The sequence below is a fragment of the Scophthalmus maximus genome, chromosome 5 (genome assembly GCF_022379125.1).
Source record: "Scophthalmus maximus strain ysfricsl-2021 chromosome 5, ASM2237912v1, whole genome shotgun sequence".
Lineage (NCBI taxonomy): Eukaryota > Metazoa > Chordata > Actinopteri > Pleuronectiformes > Scophthalmidae > Scophthalmus > Scophthalmus maximus.
The window spans coordinates 7,300,168-7,319,402 of record NC_061519.1 but is presented as its reverse complement, the minus strand read 5'-3'; the positions used below and the strand labels follow the sequence as shown (position 1 = coordinate 7,319,402).

The window sequence follows — 19,235 nt, the reverse complement described above, 5'->3', positions numbered from 1 at the left end:
AACTCGCTTCGTAGTACAGGCCTCTGGACTGACCTGGCCATCAGTGGCAGCAGAGCTGTTGCTTGGTCCAAAAGGTTCCAATCGATCTACACTGTCAAGGTTTTCCAACATATGTTACAGTCCTACTCTGAAATATTGTCATCACGGAGAAAGGGGGTCAACTGATTACCTGAAGCCAGCAAACCTTTGAATATGCTAGGTTACAATTGTACCTTTAAAAAATGAAAACATAAAACCCACATCCAGGCTGATAACAGCTGCTAATTGTAAAGGTAATGATGCTTGTCCAAGCTTCTAAGGTCATCCTCTGGTTCAGGCTGCTGGAGAGCTCCAGATAATTATTTGCCTCACTGGACACTCAGGGCTTAGCTTAGATGTAGTATTCACACATAAATCTGGCACCAATAGCAGAGTCACACGACTTGAATCACTTGATTGATTTGTCTAAATCTACAGAAATACTGCACTTGTAGAGAGTAAAGGTTATGTGATACAGACAATATGCACATGAACACTTATCCATAGATTGTTACGCAGCATTTTCTGCCGAATGAGACTGAAGAAATGAATGAGGCTGAACCTCCACCCTGCAATGACAGGCCAGGTTTGTCTCAGGTCTCAGTTCATCTCAGCTCTCTGGTGTCTCAACAGAAAGAAAAATGTGTAGCGTATTGAAGTGTATTTTGTATAAATTTAGTAAAACCTTTGTGAAGGTAGCAACACACAAATGAAATGTAGTGAAAGACAAGAGTTTAACAGTTGAAGTCCATGCTCACTCACCTCCTTTAGATCTCCATCACCATACTGTTGTCGCTAACTAGTAGGGCTTGACATCTCGGTGTTACTGGCTTTTCATTCACTCCAGTTGTCTAGGAAAAGACACAATGTGCATATATTGACACAACCAACACAAACAGAATGATACAGACAGTTACAGAAGTTACATTTGTTAAATACTGGTTTTCATTAGATCCTGTGAGCTACATTCAGTCTTCTTTTTCTGATCAAGCTCACACAAGTGCAAAAAAAAAGTCAGGATTAAAAAAAGATCAAGTCCTTCAGATGTTCAATCTTTTATCAAACATCACGCCTTCATCTTTTTGAATTAACTAGGCTCACTCATCTGAGTGGTTTTAAACATGGCCTCTATGGTGTTATTAGTTTTACTTTCACAAATTTGTTCTCTAAATCATTTTGGTACTTATTTTTGTTTGAAAATAAAAATTGAATTACTGCTATGCACTTTAAAAACTTGTTTGTAATACTCACATTCTTTGAGTGAATGTTCAAAATATAAAATGTGAATGTTTACAATGTAAGGAACAAAATATTGCAAGAATTCTGCTAATGTGACAGTCATATTCTCAAACCTTTTTCTTCACTTTAGCAAATAAGACTGTAGAAATCCCATTGTGGACTTAAAAGCAATGCTGGTTAGCAATGCATGAAGGTATTAACTACAGCAACAAGCTGTGTTTTTATTTTCCGATCCAAATAAGAATATTTTCTCTATTGCAAAAGGGATTTGGCATGATTAGTATTTCACCACCATCTTCATTTAACAAGTCACAATAAAATTTCCATGTATGAGCCATTTGATATTTATACAACGCCTACTGTACCTCTCAGTGTTTAGTGCAGGGCTGCAGCAGCCAAGCCGACATTTCTGGTAATGAATTCTGATGTTAGTCGATGGCAAATCTAAATCTTCACCAGGCCTACAAGGATAGGATAGACTTTATTGTCGTAAGGGGAAATTTGCCTGTCAAAGTCTTCTCTGACAGGAAAAATGTATCTAAATCAAAACAATATTCAGTGCATAATCGCTCAACAAGCCACAATGTATAATACATACAATACTATTTTACCCCAACATACACTCACAGAACACTTTTATCTAGGGCACCTTTACACCTACTTATTAATTAATTCATCTAATCAGCTAATCATGTAGCAGCGGTGCAGTGTATACAATCCTACAACTACAGGTCAGGAGCTTCAGTTAATGTCACGCCAAACATCTGAGAAACTGTGATCTCAGTGACCTTGACTGTGCCATGATTGATGACATTGAGTGTTTCTGAAACTGCCGATCATTTCACTCACAATAGTCTCTTGAGTTTTTACTCAGAATGGAGACAAAAACAAAAACCATCCACTTAGCGGCAGTTATGTATCGATGCTGGAGTTCAAAGGTGAAGTCAGACAGGTTGGAGCTGACGGAAAGGCTACAGTCAATTGACTGGTGAGAAGAGAAGCATCTCAGAATGAACAACAAGTCCAAACTTGAGGTGGATGGTTTTTCAACAGCAGAGAGCACGTCAGGTTCCACTCTAGTCAGCCAACAAAATAAGTGGACACAGACTCAGCAAAACTGGACAGTTGAAAACTGAAAAACGTAGCCTGCGCCGATGAATTTGGATTCCTGCTGAGGTTGCAGATGGCTGCATCTTTTAATTGCTACTTTCAGCATGAGAAAATGGGGATGGCAGGTGGATGACACCAATAGCAGGTGCTTCATTCTCTACAAATTGTTCCTCTGATTCAGATTAATGTGTTAACCGTGTCAGATGTGTCCCGCAGCTAATGATGGGAAATGACATCCAGGGGCCCGAATAAGATTTTTTTTTTCCTGGTGGAAACCTGATGAAGTTGTTGCCTTGAAACAGGCTCATTGGAAACGTGCAGCACTTGCAGAACCTGAGTTTGAATGGCAGATGTGTTTTAGCATATCCCGATAAAAGGATCAGTGAGCTGCTGCACTTCAAACAGCTGACTGTAAGCAAGCTACACCACATACAGCTTATTTACATATTAAAGCCATGTTTTGCTTTTTCAAAACATGGTGTCTTAAACTTTTATTCACCGCAGTGTAAGGTATAAAAATGAGCCACAGTTTGTCTTAAAAACATTACAACATAAAACATGAGGCGTCAGTAAAAGTGCTTTTACTAGATTGAATTAGTGCTGAGCAGTATCCTCGTATAAATCTCCTGTATGGTATGAATGTTTCCACATACTACTATACCATAGCACACCTGTGGCAAAAGCTGTAACGTTTCAAAAGGCAACACAACTAAATAAGATTGGTCATTATCAGGAACACTGAGCAAATTATATTGAGGGAGTGCCCCATTAACTGTGCTTATGCTTCTCTCTAATGGTAATAACTTTGTACCACAACAATAAATTACCCAGTCTCTTTAACAAGGTGAAACACACAAAACCTTTTTTGTAACACTAATACTGGTACTTTATAAAACTATGATGGCACTCTTCTGCCAAGGCCCAACAGTTCCCTTAAAGTCAATCAAGCCTCAGCAAATTGCACACACTAATATATATCAGTCCCCTAAATATGCTTGTTCTTTCACTAAGATCCATGAGTTATTCCGCGGGAAATCAGGGAATAATGAATAATTGGGAGCTCACGTTCATCTCCCTGTGTTAAAGAAAGTACTCTAAGATACTTTAACTATGAAACAAGTTTACATGATATCCATCAGTTTTAATTATTTCAACATGGTTCATAAACAGTGTTACAATGGCAATGAACACCAAGAACACTATTCCAGATAGATGTAAAGTTATGTCTACATTTGGGCACAATGTTCATGAGAACACAGAAACAGAAAAGACTGACTGAAGAACTACCGCTGTTAAAATACTGTTATCTGCTTACATCAAACGTGGCTTGCCCTCTCTCATTTTAAAAACAACTAATCTACAGAAATCACGAAAATGAATTGAAAATGGTGATAGTCAGCAAAAGACTACACTTTTTCAGGGAAGCTCTTAAGGTCAGTTGGAAATGAAATGTGTATTTCCAAAAATGTTAAACTATTCCTTCCTTTTGCCATGAAACAGTCCAGCTTTGTGATTTATAACCCTGCCCACAATCCTTGCAGAGATATTGATGATATTAGGGTATCGTTGCCACGAGTCTCTATCTTAACGCACATTAAATTGCCCAACTCAAACCGAGACAAAGACAAAACATCATAATGGTGTCCTTAATTAATAATGTTGTGTAGTACATATAATATAGTCCGCATGACACTGTTGTCCATAAAAACTATATTTATGTGTAGTTGTGCCAGCTGAAGTTGTTTTGTGTCTGAGTCTTGTTTTTGGTGTAGCAGTGAGGAGCCTATTTCAGACAAAGAATGGGGGGTTGTGTTATTTTCAGGGTAGGGGACTGCTGCTTTTGGGAGCTAATCATCTCAGTGGTGTAATATGATAATCCATTAAACCATTTTAATCCCAGCCCTTAGCCAAAACATCAACACAAAAATGCCACAAAAAAGATTCAGCTCAACAGCCTGAAATACAAAACAGAACATCAAAGAGGTCAACACCATGTAGACATTAAAAGCCATAAAAAAAAATCAGCATTATAAGGACTCCAGTATCATGCTGGTTATATAAGATCCAACACTTTTTTTCTGTCACCCTTCGATTTTGAGGCCTTTTTGATATCTTGGCTGAGAGATGCAGACAACAACAAACACACATTCCAAACATGTTTTAATACAGCAGCTAGTGCCTGCAGGTGTGGTGTAGTATACTGCTATTTTTGTCTTTTGCATTGATAATTACATGTGAAATATCGCTGTGTATTGTATCATGTATGTATCATTTCAAGCAACCAAAGTGAATCAGAAAAAAAATAGCAGTGATATTTTCTTTAAATTGTTGAATATAAAAGGGTTGTGTATAAAAACAAGTAAAGTACCAAAAATGTTTTATCAGTTGGTTGCAGTGCAACATTACCACCAGATGCTGCCAGAAAATTACAAAAATTACACACGGGGGCTTTAAAATGTGCCACCTTTGATTTTGAACTGCGGCATGAGAACAGCACTAAAAGGAAACCAGGGAAGACAAACTGCAACATGCAAACTGATAACAGAAAGAGTGGCTGGTTCTGGATTTAAACTAGGGAATTCATGATCTCACATTGTGACTGAATCCAGTACAGTACATCACTAGTACCTGTGACACAGTCAATAAAAAACGCAACATTGTATGTGGAATTTAATGCAGGTCTGCTGAAATGGATTTCATATGACTGTACTTGTACAGTATATTTTCTAATCTTAATCACTGCTCAAAGCACTTTACACTACATGTCACATTCACCCATTCACACGCACGCACGCACACGCACACACACACTATGCATTTTTGTATCACATCTATCACACATCAGTCACACAGTGCTGGCTTAGCCGCCCACATATGATTGTACAAGTAAATGCAATGTACATGTTACTCTGTTGTACTATACCTACCTCTGCCTAGCAATCAAGTTGCAAGCAACCTGGTCAGTCTCCCCCTCTGTTCCAGAGTTACAGTGCTGAATAATGGCCAGAAAAGTGTTTTTGAACATTATTATAATTTTTTTGTCACTGAATATAACCCTTCACATTCGAAGCACCCTATTTTTTTTGCATTCAAATTATGTAAGATTCATTTTTGGCATCTGAATTCAATGCTTGAATTTTTTATAAAATTCAGATCATATAAATTTGAGGTGTTCAAATTTGACCAGCTAAATTCAGATCCCAAAATCCGGTGTTAAAAATATTGAGATGCAATTGTTCTGTGTGAACTCAAACCAACATCAGCCAATCAAGTAACACTCCATTGGTCATGCGCCGATGCTTCTAATTACAGGCGTTCGGTCGCTGTGGTAAAGTTGGAAAGATAATAACAGATTCAGATTTTCCAGATGAATAACTAAGAAATGAAATGTTGTAAAAACCCAAGTGCAGCCTCCTCCCAATCAGAGCAAGGTACACAATGAGCTACAACATAAGTTTCATCCAAACGACCCGAATTCAAATAGATTGTGCGGCGGATGGCTGCCTCGGGGTGTTTGTTGCGTGTTGTTTTGTCTTGTTTAGTATGTTGATTCAGTGTTCTGCTACAGTGCCTGGAGCTGCTTCACCAGAGAAGAGCTCATGAACATCAAAGGAACAACTCCACCTGAGTTATTACCCACTATTCTCACTTTATCAGTGCATTTTACTGGACATTCTGGTCAAAGGTGCCCTCACATTTGTCAACGTAGTGAAACGACGCAGCAGAGGGAAACGTGCAGTGACGTACATTCACTGTGCGACAAATGGGATGAACTTCCGTCACTGACGGGGGAAAACAGAGACTTGTCTTCATCCTCTGTTTTGTGCTTTATGGAGACTGTGTGGATCGATAGCGAACTCTGCGCTGCGAGTTAGCAGGCTTCCAACTCTTCAGAGCGGATCGCGACCGAGAACTTTACAGCAAAACAAAGGGTGGCAAAGTGGCCAGACTTACACCATGTCATGTACCAGCCTGCTTCAAAACCTCCACCATCAACCCTGTACCTACGAAACCACTGGACTTAATGAGTAGACCCCTCGCCCTCTGACCTCCATAGTTATGAAGACCTTTGAGTGCCTGGTACTGTCACTCCTCAAATCCATCACAGACCCACACCTGGACCCCTTGCAGTTCGCCTACAGAGCTAACAGGTCTGTAGACGATGTTGTAAACATTGCTCTCCACTTCCTCCTCCAGCACCTGGACTCCCCAGGAACCTATGCCAGGATCCTGGCTCTGGACTTCAGCTCTGCTTTCAACACCATCATCCCAATACTGCTCGGCTCTCCCCCGAGGCTGTGTTCTCCCTGTACACCAACAGCTGCACCTTCAGTCATCATTCCGTCAAACTCCTGCAGTTTGCCGACGACACCACCCTCATTGGACTCATCTGTGCTCGGCATAAGTCTGCCTACAGTTGGGAGATTGACCACCTGACAACTGGAAATGGTTATGGACGTCAGGAAGGACCCGGCCTCACCCTGTAGAATTGATAAAGGACCTCTGCTTGAAGATCTCAAAGTACTTGCTTGTAAATACTGTACTAAATGGTCAGAGATCTAGCTTGCACAGAGAGTCAGTAAATCAGTAAAATCTTAAAATCGATTCTTAAACAAGAGTGGGAACTATGTAAAGAGGCTAAAACGGGTGTAGTATGATCATGACTTAACGTTTTGGTTAAAAGCTGAGTTCTAGTGAGTCTGGAGTTGTTCATGAAGGCTTTGATTCAGACAGGTAAGGCTGTTGTAGTAATCTAGGCAGGATGGGATAAAGGCAAGTTAGTTAAGAACAAGCACTTTTTTTATCTTAAATGATAAAAACAAAATTATACAAGGTCAGTGATGAGCTGCTCAAAATGTAAATTTCTTTCAAACCAGACACCAAGATTCAGGCCTGACGTGTTTCAGTCGGGAGTCAGCAGTCTTCAAAATAAGTTTTGCCATCTGCTAGGACCCAATATTAAGAATCTCTGTTTTGTTGGGCTTGAGTTGTTCATGAAGGCTTTGATTCAGACAGGTAAGGCTGTTGTAGTAATCTAGGCAGGATGGGATAAAGGCAAGTTAGTTAAGAACAAGCACTTTTTTATCTTAAATGATAAAAACAAAATTATACAAGGTCAGTGATGAGCTGCTCAAAATGTAAATTTCTTTCAAACCAGACACCAAGATTCAGGCCTGACGTGTTTCAGTCGGGAGTCAGCAGTCTTCAAAATAAGTTTTGCCATCTGCTAGGACCCAATATTAAGAATCTCTGTTTTGTTGGGCTTCAGTTCAAGAAAGTCATTTGACATACAATTCTTTACATCACAGAGGCAGTAATCAAGCAGGATCAGCATCCCTGGGTCTAATGATCTAATGAGCATTACTGTACATATGCATGTCATTGGCATAAAAATGGAAAGATGGTAAATGGACTATATTGATATAGCACTTTTCTAGTCTTATTGACCACTCAAAACGCTTTACAAGACAAGTCACATTCACATATTCACACAAATTCATACAGCGCTGCTATTTACCGCGTTTCACACATTCCTACACTGTTGGAAGAGCCGTCAGAGGCAATTCTGGGTTAAGTGTCTTGCCCAGGGACATATCAGCAATGCGGACTGGGGAAGCTGGGATCGAACCCTCAGGTTAGAGGACAACCGACTCTACATAACACCATGATGACCGACTCTACCTGACACCATGTCTCCTGGCTCAGGAGACACCATGTCTATGAATAATGTAGACTAGCATGTACAATAGAGGCATGTATAATGAGGAAAAAAATTTGACCCAGGAGTGACCCCTGAGGCACACCGTACTTAATAGAGGGAAATGAAGAGACGTAATTGTTGACAGACATTACTTACTGTTCGACATTAAAAACCAATCCAAGGCTGTACAAGATATCCCCACCTCAGTCAGTCCGAAAGGGTGCCGTGATTATTTGTGTCAAGGGGCTGCGCTAAGGTCTAGGAAGAGAAAGACTCAGCCGGTGCCGTCATCAACAGCCATTTAGAGGTCATTGATGACTTTGAGCAGGCCAGTCTCTGTGTTTTGATATTTTTCAAAACGAGATTTGAATTTTTCAAAGATATTGTTATTTTCTAGTGGAGAGAGAAATTGCCTGTACACAATTTTTACTAAAGTTTTTCACATAAAAGGCAGTGTTTCCCCTACCATGGAATTGGGTGCCCCGCCCCCCCAACTCATTTTTTTTTTTGTATTTTACATATAGTGCCCAGCAGAAGTCATTTAAAGGTCACTTTCCTTATATGTCTTATTCCTCAATCCTGTATAAAAAATTGTGGATTGAATTTAAATTGATTTGTGAAACCTAACCCTAACCGTAACAACCCCCCCCCCCCCCCAAAAAAAACCAGGAAACCTAGGGGAAACACTGAAAGGTAGTTTGGAAGTTGGACAGAAGTTTTGAGGAAAGGAGGGATCCAGCCCAGGTATATTTTAGAAGGGGGTTCACACAAGCAATTTTAAAATAATCAGGGACATAGCAATTCAACTAGGAACTAATATAGAGCAGCCAGGGCCCAACACATTTCATGACTCTAATTAAAAACCTTGTTGTTGTTGTCTCAAGAGGGCTGGAAGACAGATATGTCATAAGCGATACTGTTTGTAAAAGTTTCAATAAAGTAAAAGGATAAATTATAACTAGTTAAAACTCTTTTCCTGGGTTAAAAAAAACAACATCAGAATGAAGAAAACAGATATCTAGGATAAAAACATTTCGCAGTGAGCTTTCAGTTAGGGCACAAGGCAAGGCTGGATTCACCAGCTGATCAATGGTCTCGAATAAAAATCTCCATTTTGATGATGAGCAGGAATTAGTTTTGAGAAAGAGCATGTTCTTAACTAAAGTTTAGTTGTAGCTCCTTCGTTTCATTAATATTGTACCTTAAAAATACATTCCTGGAAGTCTGGCATTGGAATTGCTTAGTTAAGAGGACTGGTTCCCCAATCACCTTGATTTTTGTGGTCTGAGAGACCTGAGAGACCAGGGTTGTGTTTGAAATTCATCAAGTGTGCACCAACAGAATTGATCTTACAGAGTGCAATGCTCTGTGTACATCCTGCATGAGTGTGTGTGTGTGTGTGCACATAACTCATTTCTCTCTCTCTCTCTCTCTCTCGCTCTCTCACACACACGCACTGCAGGAAAAGGTGCACGAGCAACAGGGAATGACCGCAGCTTTGAGAACATTGATAACAAATATCAATGCGAAAGTACATCTAAGCCTAAAGCCCTTCACAGCTGCAGCTGGTGGGAGGATGACTGAGGAGAGAGGGAATGAGTTCATAGTGAAAGACCTACAACCCCTTACAACAGTGGAGTTCAGGGGCTACATGTAACAGTCTGTCTGTTTATACTGAATTGTGTTGCATTCTTTCCTCTGACAGGCTTCATGTTAGTCCCATCACTCAACACACATCATCATGTACTTTATATTATTCATAGTTTATAGTTATTTGTTCAAAAGAATGCTGTTCATTGTTCAACAACGTAGTGTGTACAGTATGAGAAACAAAACAATTGTCCATTAAATTCTGTTCACATTTTGTTAATTTTTTTTCTACTAAGAAGGAAACAAGAACCGATAAGAGTACTGTTAAAGTACCGGATGGATAAGCGGTATCGATAAGCGTACCGGCTCACAATTTTTTTTACCCGCGCAAACCTTCACTTCCACTGCTACAACTCCATCCTAGGGGAAATGCTATAGTGTAAGTGAGAGTACACTCTACTTCTGCTGGTCCGAGTCATGAACAAATCCAAAGCCCCTTCACAGCTGCAGCTAGTGGATGAAGGACTGAGAACAGGGTGCTGACGGGGGAGTTTGAATCAAGATTCAGTGATATGAATGAGCACAAAGACATTTTCAACTTTAAAGCATGCCTACTTCTGCTTATCCCAGTACTAAGGGAGGCCTAAGACAGTTTTTTTTTTATTTATTAGAATTGCAGAGGCCATACTTGCGTTGCATATTGTTTGTTGTGTGATAACAAATTAGGCAGGTATGTGAGGCTGGCGTGGATTTTGTTTTTGTGGCGGCTCGCCTGTTGACTTTATTATGCTAGTGCGGCTCACTTGGAAAAAATTGTGAGGATCACTCCGCTAAAGGATTCATACAGCAGCTCACCGTACCAGCTCACATGCAGAAGCTGCATTCTGCTGCAACGCTAAGTAATAATTTTTTGCATATCAATCAATATCGATATATATCACAATATAAATTGAATGACTATTTCTGTCAAGCTTAAAGGTTGTGAGATGTGAAAATATCATAATATATAAGCCAAAGTTAATTTCGGTTTAAATATTATTTATGTAGCAACTGCTACAAATGCTTTCGACACAGTTTGCAGTGCACGTAATGCTACGACTTTGCTTCTTGTCGGACTTTTAATAGCCAAAATATCTCCACACCACTGAATTCCTCGGACCCTTCTTTTAAACAAAGACTTTGTCTTTGGGCCTTGGGCTGTGTCCGTCGGGACGTCTTCTTCTGTAACGCTGTCTCTCACATTAACATTTTCTGTCGTAGTTTTCGCTTTTATCTCGTTCTTACTCCTGACGGACAGATGTGCCCGACCGCAGAATTCCAAATATTAACACGTGAGCTGCTGCTGGCTGCCTCTCCTACGCTCTGCTGTGTGCGTCAACCTAACCTGACGTGGCTGTAACTCTATTCCAGCCACATGATTGGTTCGGCACAGCGCTATTCTCATTATCATTGGCTGTCCGTGTTTATCGTTCTAATTAGTTCTATCAAAGTTTTATCGACCGTGTATCATATTTCTATATGCGAAAAGTTATTTTGTGTCAATAATCTTTTTGGTTTCATAATGTTCTTAACTCCCACAAACAAATGATGAATGGCTTTGAGCTGACAACACTCAGTGTCTATGTCATTTTTACACAGATATGTATTGTATTTCCAGTGTTAGAGCCGAGTGTAAAAAACTTGTTTTTTTCTCCTTTGTTTTTCTCGAGTGCCAACTTATTTTTTCTCCTTTTTTTCTCGACGGCTAACGGGGCTTGTTTACTATAGTACGAGAATGTCTGTCAAATTCAATTCTAAATACAATATTCTTTCAGTCATAGAGATGTTGGGTCTTTCATCACAGACCAAGCAGCATTTGACAGCTGATCCAGGAACAGAAGTGGATGCAGATGTGTTTGAGGAGCTTTTAAGGGCTGGGAACCTTACCATCAGGGTGTCCACTGAAAAGTCTACAGGTACGACTGAGCCTCGCTTTTTCAACTGTGTGAATATATTATATACAGTATGTTAATTTTAACTGTCTTGCAGTTGTGCTTCATCAAGATCTATCAGACACTTCGTTGGAGTCGAATGTGTCAGACACCTCATCCTCTGTGCCATTGGATTCATCAGATGCAACAGTCATCAGAGAAACAGTGTTGCTTCTGATTCTGAATCTTTGAATCCTCTGTGATAATGTTGGACTGGACTTCTCTTAACAAAGAAATCCATATAGAGCATTGTACAGCTCTACAGGAAGATCCTTTGTTGGCATCAACATTTGGTGTCAAGAAGACATGCTTGCTCAATACATTGCAGTTTTTCCACACCTCTGATAACTATGCAGTTGACATAATGCACTTGAAGGTGTAGTGCAGTATGAAATGAAACTTGTCTTTGAATACCTTGTTGATGAGAAGCATCCGTCTTTGGAAACATTGTCCTAGAGGATTCAAAGTTTCAACTTTGGATATATTGAGAGAAGAGGCCAAGTGGGTTGAAAATGGATGAGGGTAGCAAAGATCTTGGATTGAATGCAATACAGTCGTGGTGTATTGTGCAAAATTACATTAGGTGATGTACTTGAAAGAAATAGTTACTGTAACCTGCTCCTCGTCTTGATTCAGATAGTGAATATAGTATTTTCAACTGTTGTTACTAATGGTATGACATATTATTTGAAACATTTGATTAATGATCATCACACGCTGTTCAGATCATTGTTTCCTGAGAGAAGACTTATTCCAAAGTACCATTTTATGATACACTATCCCAGTTGCCAGCTTGCTTATCACTGGGAGAATTTTAATTTTCAGAGGTTTGAGTTGGTCCATTGAAAAAGGAAATCATTGATAACTTTGAGTGTGGTGACACTTTAAGTGCAATGTTTAATGTAAATGCCTACTCTGATGTATCGACAACTAATTGGGTGAAGAACTATGGAACAGAGTATCAAATTGGTGTGTTTGTTTGTATGAGAACAGGTATTGAAATTCCTGTTTTCAGAAAGATCAACAAAATCATTATTAATGAAGATAAACTTTAATTTTGACTTGCAAAGTTGACACTTTATGTTTTGATGACCACTATCATGCATATTATGTCGAGGAGAGAACTGATTCAGTTTCTGTTATTTCTGTTGATGACTTGATCTATTACAGACCCTATGACAAACAGTTTTCTAATGCAATGGATGGAAAAAACGACATAGTGCCACAATGCCATATTGTGCAATTACTGTGCTATTGAGGACTGTCTACTGTTACAACATGGAGTTGCAAAGCCATTGCTGTTATAATGTGTCGTGCTCTGACGAGAGACGACTGAATTAATTCTGCTTCCAAAACAATCGGGTTGACAAGGAAAGGACACGTAATATTTTGACAGATCAGGTTCAGGAAGAGGGAGGAGTTTTTGGGTGCACCTAAATTCGAAATTATGTGCTGCTGCATCTAAATGAAAAAGTAAGGCCCACCAGTCCAAAAGTTAGTCTGGAGCCCTACAAGTGTTAACGAATTCCCACTTAAAGTCAATATGTTACTGACTATTTATGTGATAGATTGTTTTTTTACAGTGCAACTAAATACATTATCCATATCTGTCACTATTAGTATTAATATTAACAACATAATTTAATCTATAAGTGTCAGTATTATTATCGTCATAAGAACTGACAGAGGTTAAAACATAACTGGTCTCTTTCTCTTCTCTCCACTCTCTTCACTCCACCTCTTTCTACTCTCCTCTCCTCTCTCCCCCATTTCTCTCACCCAACTGGTGGATGTTCTGCCCACAAATGAGTCTGGTTCCTCTAGAAATTTCTTCATGTTAAAAGTGAGTTTTTTACCCCCTCTACGGTAACCGAGTTCTTGCTCATAATGGGAACAGTTTGGTTTCTCTGTAATATTGTGAGGTCTCGACCTGCTTTGGCACTACACAAATAAAATAGAACTGAATTGAATGTCAGTGGGAAACACAAGAACCACTGCAAGTAATACTAGTAGGGAATCCTCTCTCTCTCTCACACACACACATACTGCACTATCATCCATCAAAGTGATTCCATCTGGCTAGGCAATCCCCACGATTTACTCTGCCCCACTTTCTGTAGTAGGCACTTTTCCAAACATATGATTCAAAGCTGGATCAGCTCATTGTTTACCACACACACACACACACACACACACACACACACACACACACACACACACACACACACACACACACACACACACACACACACACACACACACACACACACACACACACACACACACACACACACACACACACACACACACACACACACACAAAAATACATGCACAATAGCATTTGAGATAATGCATTAGGTAATTTATGGAGGTAAATTCCATGCATAACTAATTTGCAGTTGTATAAAAGAGTCACACATGTGTAACAGTAAATTTGTAGTCGCAGAGAAAAATGCTTTAGGAGTTGCAAACTTGTAGATTTTTCCCCCTCTCCCACAAATACAAAACTACAGTTACGCCTTCTCAAACACAGGTGCACAAATCCTATTTTATGAGTCACAAATTATGAATCATTATTAAGTCATACACTTATACACATTTTTGCTAAATTTTCTCAAATGAGCTCCTTTGATTGGTCGAAATGGTTCTGTGCTGGGCCCACCCCCTAATCCTGCAAGTGCGCAAGTCAGTTCTTCTCCACTCTTAGTGAGATATTTAGTGCAAAATTCACTTCGTGAGCGAAAAAACAGCATTTGTGACTCGTAGCGGAAGATTCAAGCAGGTGTACTCATTGACTTTTGTACTAGAAAAATATCCAAGAAAAAATATATATATTTGTGAGAAAATATTCTACAGGTGTGCAACTCCCATTGCATGCCTTCACATGCTGATTTGCTCATGTGCAAATGTTGTCCATGACTTCACATTTTTTTGATACGGGTGAATGAATGTGTTTTGCACCATATTTATTGCAAAAAATGTGGCAAAAATGTCAGCATATCCCTTTTATAATTTGTGACTCATAGAATAGGATTTGTGCACCTGTGATTAAGTATTTGAGAAGGTGTAACTGTAGTTTTGTGTTTATGGGAGAGGTAGAGAAATCTACAAGTCTGCAACTCCTAAAGCATTTTTCTCCGTCTACAAATTTACTGATACACATGTGTGACTCTTTTATACAACTACAAATTAGTTATGCACCAAATTTACCTCCATAGTAATTCAGTTCGAGTCATCCAGGGGAAGAAAATCGGTGCAATCGGTGCACCCCTATAGAATATCAGTGATAGGCTGGTGACTGGAGTGTTCAAAGTGACCAATCGAAGGAGTGAGTCCCAGCCTCAAAAGTCTAAAAATTCAGGTTTGCGAGGGAGTGACTGTCCTGCTTAGCAGTTGCTAGTGTGTAAGGAAGGGAGAGTTTGTGCTTGCTCATGAGTATGCCTTTCCACTCGCAGATACTGTTCTGTGCGTTTGCAGATTAGAAATACTCCCTCGTATGGCTTTGCACTCACAGTATTGTTCTGTGCACTCATATCATATTCGTGCATGCTTTTTACTAGCGCAAATTTTGAGGTTAAATAAATGGCATACAGAGCTGTTGTACTGGTTGCCACTGAAAACTGTCGTGGGTCGATATTATTCAGGACTAGTCATCAAATGCCTAAAAATAAAATACATTTAGAACACACCAGATGCCCACTGCCCAACCAAGCAGAATTGGTATTGAAACTGAAATATCTCCAAAGGAATCAATATCGAATCAAATCGGAATCTAATCAATTCAGGAAAACAGTTGCGATACCCAGCCCTATTACTAGCAGTTTAAAATGAATTAGTATGCTAGATTAAAGGTGTGGTTGAATTGTATTAAAAGCACTACATAAAAAAAATCTTAAATGTAAACCTTCCATTTTCATGTGAGACTCCAGTATCTTGTGTGACAACCAAGACTCCGTAAAAAACATAATAGGCTGCCCCGTCAGTAGAAGTGACTATACAACTCATCCGCCTTATTGACCAGGGAGCGGACATTACCCATGATGAGGGTAAAACAGGTTTGTACTGGGGCTGAACGATTTGGGGAAAATATCGAATTGAATCGAATTGACCAGGAAAGGTCTATATAAATATAGTCCATCTACCAAATTGTATTTACTCTATGGGTAAGCCGGTATCAGAAAGCAGGAGAAAACTAAAGCTGAACGCTACAGTGTAGCAGAGAGCAAGGCAGCACAGAGGCTCTCGTCAGAGAAGTCTAACTCCAGTGTGAAGGCAGGCATATAGAACGCAAGGAGTTTCTGCTGGACCACACAGCTAGAGGTTATGTTTAATTTATCACAATACACTAAAATACTCCCACTTGAGTTTAGACATGGGTGGCACAGGAGAGGTGAGGGAGGCGGCCACAGTGGAGCAGAGAGGCAGCAGCTAGGGAGTTTCTTCAGTACGACAACACAAAAGGGATTAGAGGACAAGAATTGTAAGGTGATGACAGTCATCTGGAAACCGATGTATCCATTTATCCTTATAGAATTATTGCCAATATTAAAAACTAGTGTTTATGATGTCACTTCAATTCTTCAATTCCTCAACTGCCCTGATCAGAGGAATTTACTTTCAGGTTGTCTATCAGGTTTGTGTAGAAACAGCTCAGAGCATTTTTGGTGTAAAACGACGGCCAAAGAAATGAAGACAGATGATAAAGGAATTAAGAAATGCCCGGTCAAGAATAAATCTGAAGCTAGCAAGATGCAGCTAAATGTGCCAAACTGATTCTGACCATTTTCCGTGCAGGAAAGATGCTGTCACACTGTGGCCACTGATGAGGCAGGTCCCTGCAGCAGGGACATGGGACATGACAGGTGCACATCGGTTGTGCCTTCAAATGTGAATTTATGTTGAAATTTTAGGTTGAATAAATGTTTATTTTCTTAATTTCTTAATTCAAATTATATTTATTTGGTTGGATTTCATTTTTTTTTTCAATTTATAGTTATTTATGATAAAGTTTATAGTTAAATGAAAATATCAAGCCCCAATTACATTTCTGTCATAAAGGTTTAATGATGACATCTGAGGAATCATTAACAGATTAAATATATATATATATATATATATATATATATACACACACACACACACACACACAGACACATCGTCCGATGTATCGTATCGGGAATTTTGTACTCCCTAATATCGATATTGGTATTGGCCCAAAAAAATCTACCCCATAGTAATGTATTTATTAAGATACATTCAAATTATGCATAAATATATTGATATAGCAGTTTTTTGACCATCAGGTATAGAATATCCAGTATTGAGCCATTGTTTTGTTTGTTTTATATAAAAGTTGTTTAAATAATAGAGAGTAAGTCGTGTTGCCCTGACAACATTTTAGTATATTTGAATGAGCAAAAAGTGGATTCACTATTCTGCTTTACTCGCAGATGAGTTTACGCACCATGTTGCTTTTCCGGCTGCACGCCGCGAGCCCACTCCAGTTCTCCAAACAGGAAAAAAATTCAAATCATGCCAAAAAATTCACAGCGTATTACTCCCGTTTTCTCTGAGACCCGTGAGTGTTTTACTGTCATGAGACAGGGCATCGTATAGCAAGTTCCCCTGCTCTCCAACAGGAAGAGCAGTCTCAGAGCGCTATCGGGCCCAAAAGTGTTGGTTTTGTTCAACCTGTTCCGCTCTGTCTCCTGTCAACACTACTGAACCTGAAAAAGACGAGGTGGATGAGGGTTATCGACCCTTCATTTTAAAAGGTTCAGTCTATCTGACAGGGAAAGAGGAAGCTCAGGTGCCAATCACTATTCTGCATGATACTGGATGTACTCAGTCTCTTATGATACAAGATGTGCTGCCTTTTTCTCCTGATTCGTTCATTGGTTCTAATGCCATTGTGTGGGGGGTGAAATTAAGTGTGTTCCTAGTGCCATTACACAGTCTTTTTGCGTTTGCCTCTAATCTCAGGGCCTGTGAAAATTGGGATAGCCCGTTCGACTGGTATTGCTTCTACTGCGGTCGGTTTGCCTCCTGTGTTTCCTGCTTGCTTTGTTACTAGAGCTCATATGCGTAAATTTGGTGATGTTGTGGATTTGTCTGATTTATTAAGGTGCTCTGAGGATGGTCCTGAAAAGACAGAACCACTTGCAGAAAAATGTGTCATTGATAATTTGTTAACGCAGAGAGGGATCAGCGTCAGTGAGGACAAATAATTTAATCAGAAAAAAAAAAGAGTGATGAGCAGAGTTAAGCTATTGCAAAGCGTCAGTCAGAGGAATGTGGTGAATTTCTCAAAAGAAAAAGAGGATGTACCATGACAGCATCATAGAGGCAGTGGACAAAGTTAGAGATGAGTGTGTCATTTGCAGTGACAAATTGGCCAATGAGAGTTTGAAACCCTGCAAACTGAAGCGACACCAGACAACTAAACCCCGAAGCAGTGCGCAAATTGGTCCAGGCTACTACTGTTTTTTTTATTTCTTATTTATGCAGTGAATATTATAAATATAATAAAGATATTGTTAATGAAGTAGGAACCACTGCATTAGATGACCAACTTTTCTCCATTGTGGAGGGCGTGGGGTTTCGAAGCCTGATGGAGTATATGGAGCCTCGCTACATACTGCCCCGTCGTCGTCATTTTGCTGACGTCTGTCGCCCCGAAATGTACAAAGTTGTCGCCACACACATTCATGAGCTGCTGGCTCGTGACATCCCTACCATGAGTTTTACAACTGAGTTCAGATGTTAGCCCAGTGAGCATGTTTAGCCTCAAATTGACAAATCCAAACTGCATGCTGTCGTGAGAGACAATGCCAGAAATATGTCAAAAGCTATAGTGGTCTGGCTAGTTTTGGCTGCAGCGGGCAGTCCACAATGTCGTTCTGAACCAGCGCAGCATCTCAGATGTAGTGGCAATAGGCCGAAAGATAGTCGGATACTTTAAGCACACACCCTTTTCCTACTTGCCCCTGCAGGACGTGCAAATCCAGTTGGGGATGAAACCAAAAAGGCTACAGCGAGATGTTGCCACTCAGTGGAATAGTACATTCTACATGATGGAAAGCCTTCGGCAAAAAAAGCAATCACTTTTGTTGAAAACTTTACCACACTTATCTCAACTGACAAGAGAAGTCAGCTCATCAGAGGCATCGGCTGCGGATGTGATCCCCTCAGTGAGAGCCCTGAGAGGTCTTTTAAGCATGCAGGCTGACACAGACCATGGCGTTAAAACAACAAGGCATTATTAGAGGCTGTAAACAAACGCTTTGATCAAAAAGAGTCTGATCCCATTTTCTGCATTGCAACCTCACTGGATCCCAGATTTAAGGACAATGTTAAACAGTATTCGCGGGCAACACTTGACTGGCAACTGATGGATTGGCCTGCTGCAGGTGCTGGAGATGAGATGCATGTTAGAGAGAGAGCTGATCACCCACCGAGCAAGAGGGCACGAACAGACGGGACACGGCCTACTCTGCATGACATGTTTGAGGAGATTCTGGAGGAAAAGGGGGCCATTCTCAGAAATGAGAGTGCACTCAGATATTGGAGAAATGGCACGCAAATACCTATGTGCACCAGCACGGAC

At 40.0% G+C, this 19,235-nt stretch overlaps 1 protein-coding gene across 3 annotated transcripts in view; it reads right to left on the bottom strand.

The window, feature by feature from the left end:
• LOC118311526 (disks large-associated protein 1) overlaps positions 1–19,235 on the bottom strand; it is a 90,385-nt gene that overhangs the window by 63,269 nt on the left and 7,881 nt on the right. For all 3 annotated transcript variants that reach the window (XM_035635475.2, XM_035635477.2, XM_035635478.2), the window contains exon 2: positions 781–869. The gene's annotated coding sequence lies outside the window, so the exon portion shown is untranslated. The remainder of the gene's footprint in view (positions 1–780; positions 870–19,235) is intronic.